Here is a 7,404-nt window from a genome sequence, read left to right on the forward strand (position 1 = left end):
AGATTGTGTCATTAACTCCTTAAACCAGCCAAGGAAGAGGGAGGAGACAGGTGCCTTTTTGCTTATATGCCAGAATGAAATATTAGTAAGGATACCAAATGAAGTGCCAAATAAAAAGATTTATTGCTCTTGAAATATAAAAGTACTAGGGTATTCCAAAGAAATAGGTCAAAATATAACATCTTCGCCCCTTTGAACATTAGTGTTATTTGCAGGTTTTGTAAGACAACAAGGAGGACACCCTTGTTGATTTTCAGGATCTGGAAGACCAATGAGATATGGTCAGAACCTTTTCTAGAAGGTTGTTGTTTATTTTTCTAAAGAATACAGGATGGAAAAATTATTTGAAAATTGTTCAATAATTATTTAGAGCTTAATTATTAACCAAGTATGGCTTGAATTTCTTAAAACTTAAAGCAATCTTAACTATAAATAATGTCACATCCATAGTATAATTGCTACTTGAACAGCTGCCCCAGGAGAATTGCTTATTCCTGTTAGACAGTGTATTGCATACATACTTTGAGTTCTAAGTACCACTTGTCCAAGTAGGTTGTTAAATTAAAATCATGTCTACACTCCTTTTTCAAAGCTGATAAGCTTGGACAATGAAATATCTGTCTTCCTAAAGGGCCATCTTTAGTCCTTTCTCTGGGCTCTATCCAGAAAAAAGATTGAATGAGTATACTTGAATTGCTCTTTTGAAAACCATAGTATTTATTTTTCTTGTACACTTCTAAGATATACTTTTCCTTTTTATTTGCCCTTTCTAGGGAAATATAACAGCATGGTAGTCTCACCATCTGTATCCAGTTCTGCTGCATTTACTCTTGGGAGTTGTTCTGACTCCCCTTCAGAATAGAGCTGCAAATGTTAGTACAAACCTGGCTGGTGCTCTTTATTAGGAACAAGCAGGGAGGGACAGGTTAGTCCCTACTTGTGCATAGTCAGTCAACCTAAGAAGACAGAGGTGGAAAGGGTGCTCTGTCTGGCTTCTGGACTGACATTGTTCCATTGCCAGATACACGAAATTCTGATGCAGCTATCCCACTCTCTAGAGTTTCTGATAAATTTGAGAGAAACTAGTGAAGGAGAGCACTTGCAGAGACCTTTTTCCAGTGCAGAGGTTCTTGATATGTTTGTTGGAGTCAGTGTCCCTACTGAACCTTCTGGTGCTTTTAACGTGGAGAGAAATAAACTGGGTTATGATGTGATGGAATTATCATCATTATATACTACTTGACTGTAAAGTCAAGTTACTTACTATGCTTTGCCAAGAAAGGACCATGGAATCTCCAGAACTACCACCTTTGTCCACTCCTGTGTTGGTCTATAGATTGCTTTAACAGTAGTGAAGTCTGAACAGAGGTGGGTATGGGTTCTGCTCTTTTGAACTATCATAAGTTTCTAAAACAGTGAGTGAATAAGCTTTCTTACCTTCAAAATGATTCCTGATCGTCAAGGAAGTTTTTGCAGCTCTTAGCCAAAACAATGACATCTAAACATGCATCTATAAATTCCAAAGTTGACTCTGACGTGCATCTAAAATGCATCTAAATTCCAAAGTTGAGGAATTCACTGTTTCCACATGATAGGTATTTATACTAGTACTGCATTTGATCTGGGTGGTTTCTGTGCCTGAATAGTTACAATGCAATTCTCTCATAGTAAATAACATGGGAAAGTACTTTAGGTATCACCTTGAAGACAAAGCAGACCAATAAACTGCATACCCTCTCCCCAGAGCAGCTTGGGTTCAAGCAGGATTCTTCCAGACAAGATGATGGTTTCCATTATTAATACAAATGAGATGTGAAGCTGCAAGCACAAAACCGCTGAGTGAAAAGCTTAGCATGTCACAGTGTTACAAACTTGGAAATCATTTTATCTTTCTAATGTGAACCTAAAAGCATTTACCAAAATTGGAAAAACTTCTTGGTATGTAACAGCTTGAGAGTTAATACTACTTTCATTTTAGTCTTCTGTTGAGACTAAATTTAGAGTTGTGCAAGTAAGTAAAAATCCTATGCAGAAGCTACAATAAAGCTGTAAGATCTCTGTAGTAATCTGTCTTTGTGTATCAACTGCATTCTTACAAAAGCTTGCCAGATGTGCATTCAAATATTGTTTTTCTTTTAGCTGTTCATTGTAAGACTTTTTTGTCATTTTCACATGCTTTTACCATAAGTCTTCAGTATCTGCGTTGGCAATGTTCAGCTAATTTTTGTGTTTTGTTTATAATTATGGTACTAAAGTGGAGAAGGGATGCATAAAGTTGTGAATTTTTTATTAAAAAAGAAAAAGTTTATGAGCACTGTTAGGAGGTTGTGGGTTTTTTCCCAGAAAATATTTTTCAGATTTAATAGAAGTAATTTATTTTGGCTTGTCACTGGAGGATTTTTGGTTTGCTGCCAAATCAAGAATGGTTCATTCATTCACTATGTTTGGAAAACTGTTATTTCAAATTTGTTTGTGTTAAAGAGTCTGCCTGTTGAAAAGATATCTTTATTGCTACAATAAATTAATGTATCAGACTATGACTGCTAGTCTATCTAATTGGCTATCAATTCATTCCAGATTAGCAGCCCCCAGTATTCATGTGCTTTGTGAGGTCTGCTTTGAATCCTCTCTAAAGATGCCTTGGTTCTGTGGCCAGATTTCTATATAAACAGTGTTACCTAATTTTAAAGGGTTGCTTCATTAGGCAGAAGTTTTTCATGTCTGTCATGTTTGCCTCACAAAATTGTCCATTTGTATAGTGCACACAGTCTATTATTACATTTTCTTAGTAGTCCTATGAAAGTGCTATTGTATAAATTTTGATTTATCTAGAATGTACTTCAGAGAAAAAGGCTTTTGGTGTTAAATTATGTCTCATTTCATGTGTCTGTTGGGGAAAAAGAGAAGATACCCTGTGTCTGGTCCTGACAAAGCATATTTCATCAGACTGCTATTATTTCTGTGCAGGCTTTGAAGAAAAAGGGTAAAAGGTCATTCTTTTGTTTGTAACTAAGGAAGATATTGTCTTTGAAAGGTGGTTTATTTTTCTCATATTTTAAATAATCTTACTCTCATAGCCCAAATATATCCTTGCTTTAAAACCTTAAGATACATATTTCAATATAAATATGCTCAGCAAGAAGACCAATTCACTTTTAAGGAAGGCTGAGTGTTTATAAAATGTGCAGCATTTAGGTCATGTTAATGTTCTTGCAAATAAAATATTTTGACTGTCACATCATAAATGAGAAATTGTGTTACAAGAATGAATCCTTGAGGATGTTTTTACATCAGTATAATAAATGCATAAAAGGTGCTTTTATGCAAAGTAGACAACTTGGTGGAATGGTCCCCTAGAAGAGGAAATAGACTCCAGTACTGAAAAGAAGCCTGATCAGGCGTGGATATCTAACTCAAAGGTGTGTTCTATTATGTTTTATTTAGCTTTCATTACGGTTTTGTAGAGCATACTCTATAATTGTGTAAATATACTGAACATTATATATGTATGGATACTTTAAGTTATTATTTAGAAGTCTGTCGAGCATGTCTAGCCAGCACAGAGGAAAATGCGTACTAAAATCACACCACAAACAAACTGCAATTCTCTTGCAGCAGGGAAACAAGACAAAAGGAATACCAGTTGTAAATTGATTCTGGTCATGGTTTGGTACATAGGTGTGTGTTAATTAAATAAAACTTCAGGTAAAGAGCTTTGCTTTTTGTTTCAGTTTCTGAAGATAGAGCAGTTTTATAACCACTGAAACTTAGTCAAATCCTAATTTACTTTTGGAAACAAACTCTAAATAAATAATTTCTTAAATCTTACTTAAGCAATATATATTCTGCTCTAGAGGGGAAAACTAAATGGGCATATGTTCAATACAACTCTTGTCAGAAAAAACATTGCAGTATTCATATTTTACTTTGTAGACTTGTTTCTCAAGCTCTGCCACATCATTTTTCTTTGTCTCACTTTCATTTGCTGCCAGAATTTGTATCTTTCTGTTTGTACTTTGACCTTATCATTTTGTGATTGCTTTTCTGAAACATTAAGTTTTTAACATTTAATGAAGAAATTGTTCTTTCAAGTGCTGGTTACAAATTTGTTCCTTAAAAATCTTTTCGTGGAGACATAAGAGCTAATTTCAGACATTATGCTCTACAATAAATCATGATTTTTATTCTTTTTCTTTTTAGCTTGTGCAGTTACTTTCATTCTCTAGTTAGTGGTTCTTTATGTCATCATAGCTAAACCTTACTGAGAAAACTAGAAGCATTCTTCTGCCTCACCTCCCATTCCTTGTTCCTTTTGTTCTCATGTTGGTTCCAAGAGAGATTGTGGTGCCTCCTTATTCCCTGTCATACCTAGCCAAGGGTCCTGCATACCTTATTTGCCTCATATCTGGGGGAAGCCTTTCTCACTTCTTGAGTATTGCTATGGTAGATCACTTGCCTTGGGGCTGTCCATAGCTTAAGCCTTATTCTCTGAAGTTCCAGTACTTTGCTCTTATTTTGCATATACCCTGGAGATAGAGGACTTGCAGACTTTTGACAATGTGAAGTATGTCTGGAAAATTGGTTCTGAATTCTCCTTCCCAAAGCACTCTCGATTACCCTGTAGTTTGTGACTATTAGAAATGCTGAACCCATAGTTTCCTATGGAAATTAGAAGAAAGCCTACTCACAGAATTCAAGATTAGTTCATTGAAAAGCTATTACTGAACAATGATTTGTCTCAATTGATGTGAACTTTATCAAAGCCATCTGTAGGAATGGACTCTAACCAAGTCAAAGTAAGTTCTTTTCATTTCAGATAAATACTTAATTTATTTATCAATTTAATTTGATTTCAGATAAACGCTCTTATGCATACTTTAGTAGAGCTACGGAGGGATAAGTCCAGCTGCTAAATGTCTGGTTGTCAGTTCACAACTTTCTTGTCACTGATAGAAAATTGTTTGAGGTAAGTAGAACTGATGTTATTTTCAATAAACATGTCCTTTTGTGGTGTTTTAGAATGATCTCTCAAAGAAAATGGAGCTTATATGCAGAGGTGAGGATTTTAATGTATTTATTTCCTGTTGTCACCCAAAATGGATTGTTAAATTCAACATTTTTACTTTCTCTTTAGAGAATCAGGGCTTGCATTTATTCATTTGGATGGGTCAATGGCACAGAAGAAAAGAATGAAAGCAATTTGTTGTTTCCAAAGCAACCAAGCAGGGTCCTGAACTATAATGCCTTTGTCTCTGAAAGTGGGTGGAGTTGGATTAAATGTGACAGCAGCTTTCCTGGTGTTTTTAATGGATCCTGTGGTAATGGGTTGTTCATAATGATATGTCCTAATCTAGGTGAAATTTCTTTGGTGTTTTTCTAAGAGGCAGAAGGAAAACCTGTCTGAGAAAGAATGACGATGAGTATCTGTTTAGAAGACAAATAGAACTTTCCTTCATTTGTTTCCCTAGCGTCTTCTTATTTTAACACTATATTTTTTTGCTGTCCATTTATTTACTATAAGTGGAAAGAATACTAGTAATACTACTAACAGAGTGGTATGACATCTTACAGTGTAGCATATGCTATGTTCATTCTTCATATCTCTCTTTCTTTCTGATACTTTTGAATGAGACTTTCTGTTTGTTATGAACTTCAAAAGCCATAAAGTGGAATTTGAGGAACACTATATATTTAATGTAGTACTTGTCTGTTCTAGTCTCTTCTGCTATTACTGAGAATTTATTTATAAATTAAGACATTAGTCTGAGGTTACCTTTTGTGGTCATGGGAAATTGGTAATACTTATATTTAGGAAGTTTTTTTCCTTTCATTAAAGCACTCAGAAATGCAAAATTATTTGTAAAGAATAAAAATGTAAATTATTTTTATTGATAACAAAACGGTTTCCTTAGCAAAACTGATTTATGTGTTGTGTCATTGTACCAGATTAAGGGTTTTCTATTCACTTCCTGCCTTCCCCTGTTCACTCCTCTGGTCTAATTCCCAAATTTTTTTGGCAGTTGGAAACTGTAACAAAATCTGCACTTGAAAGAAACAGAGTAAATTAAAACAATAGTTTAGCTTTAGACTTTGGCATCCATCACTGCCAATCGAAAAGAAAAAGTACAAGCTTGGACATCAGGTCATGGATAGTAACAGTACAAAGACAAAACCTATTTATTTAATAAATGAAAGAAATTAAGTATGAGTAAGAGTACGGAGAAGTTGCCATGAAAGAATTTTTTTCATGAATCACAATGCATCTTCACAAATATTGTCTGTGTATGGACTGCATTGATCCATTCACTTGGAAGGGACCTACACTACCATAATGCCATCATGTCTGACTGTTTGGGGTTTTTTTCCCAACAATTCTCTGAATACTTGTAGAAAGTGCAAAATGATTTTAATCTTCTGTGAAGATAATGAATGAGGTATAATGAATTCATCATATTGCAGCAAGCAGTTGTAAGAAAATAAGCTAAGCATTGCTAACACCAAGTCATCTACAGTCTAGGTATATCTAACAACCCAGGGCCAAATATAATTGCTGCCTTTAGAGACCACTGAACAGCGACTTGTCATGCTGCTGGTAGCCATCCTGCGATGGTAACCATCCCAAGTGGCAGTGGTTGACTGCTTATGTTTGATGGAGGAGCAGGGGGCCCACATGATCCTCTGTGATCTCACTTTTGAATAAACAGTGCCAAATGAGAGTCATTCATGCATTAGCATTCCTTGAAGTGCACTAGCAGCAGTAATAGGATTTAAGAAGCAGAAATACTAGCGGAGTAATCAGTTTTTCAAATTCTGTGGATTTATTGTAGAACTGTAGCTTGGACAGCTGTATTCCTTCTCTGAGAGGTATAATACCACAGTGCAAGGGAGGAATATTTATCCAACTAGATTACTTTCTCCCTCCCCCCTCTTTTATAATTGTTTGCTTATTTAAATACAATCATAGATGCAGAATTCTCAGCTTTAGGAAGAAATATGAACCTTTAATGGGAGAATATCACAAGTATACAGCTGTTTCTCTTGGGCTCAGGTGTTTTTAATATTTTCCAATGTAAAATACAGTATCCTTTGTATGAGATGATACTGCAGAAAGGTACGGAAGTACTGTAATTCACTTTTTCTGTGCTGGACTGATGAGAGAAGAGTGAATGTGGTACACTTCAGCCTTTCTTGACTACAGCAGAAATAGAATGGAAGATACTTCTGCATGATAAGGGCTAGGTCTTTCCTCCAGACATCATGTTGTTCTTATATAGTCAGATTAATAATAGAACAATTTGCCGTATATAGCTTGCCAGGAATGTTCATCTTGCAGTGACAAATACATAATTTATTGCTCTTTTGCTTACTACCATAGGTTGGAGAAACAAGACCTGTTTGGCTTTT

Source organism: Ammospiza caudacuta, chromosome 11 (genome assembly GCF_027887145.1).
Source record: "Ammospiza caudacuta isolate bAmmCau1 chromosome 11, bAmmCau1.pri, whole genome shotgun sequence".
NCBI classification, from domain to species: domain Eukaryota; kingdom Metazoa; phylum Chordata; class Aves; order Passeriformes; family Passerellidae; genus Ammospiza; species Ammospiza caudacuta.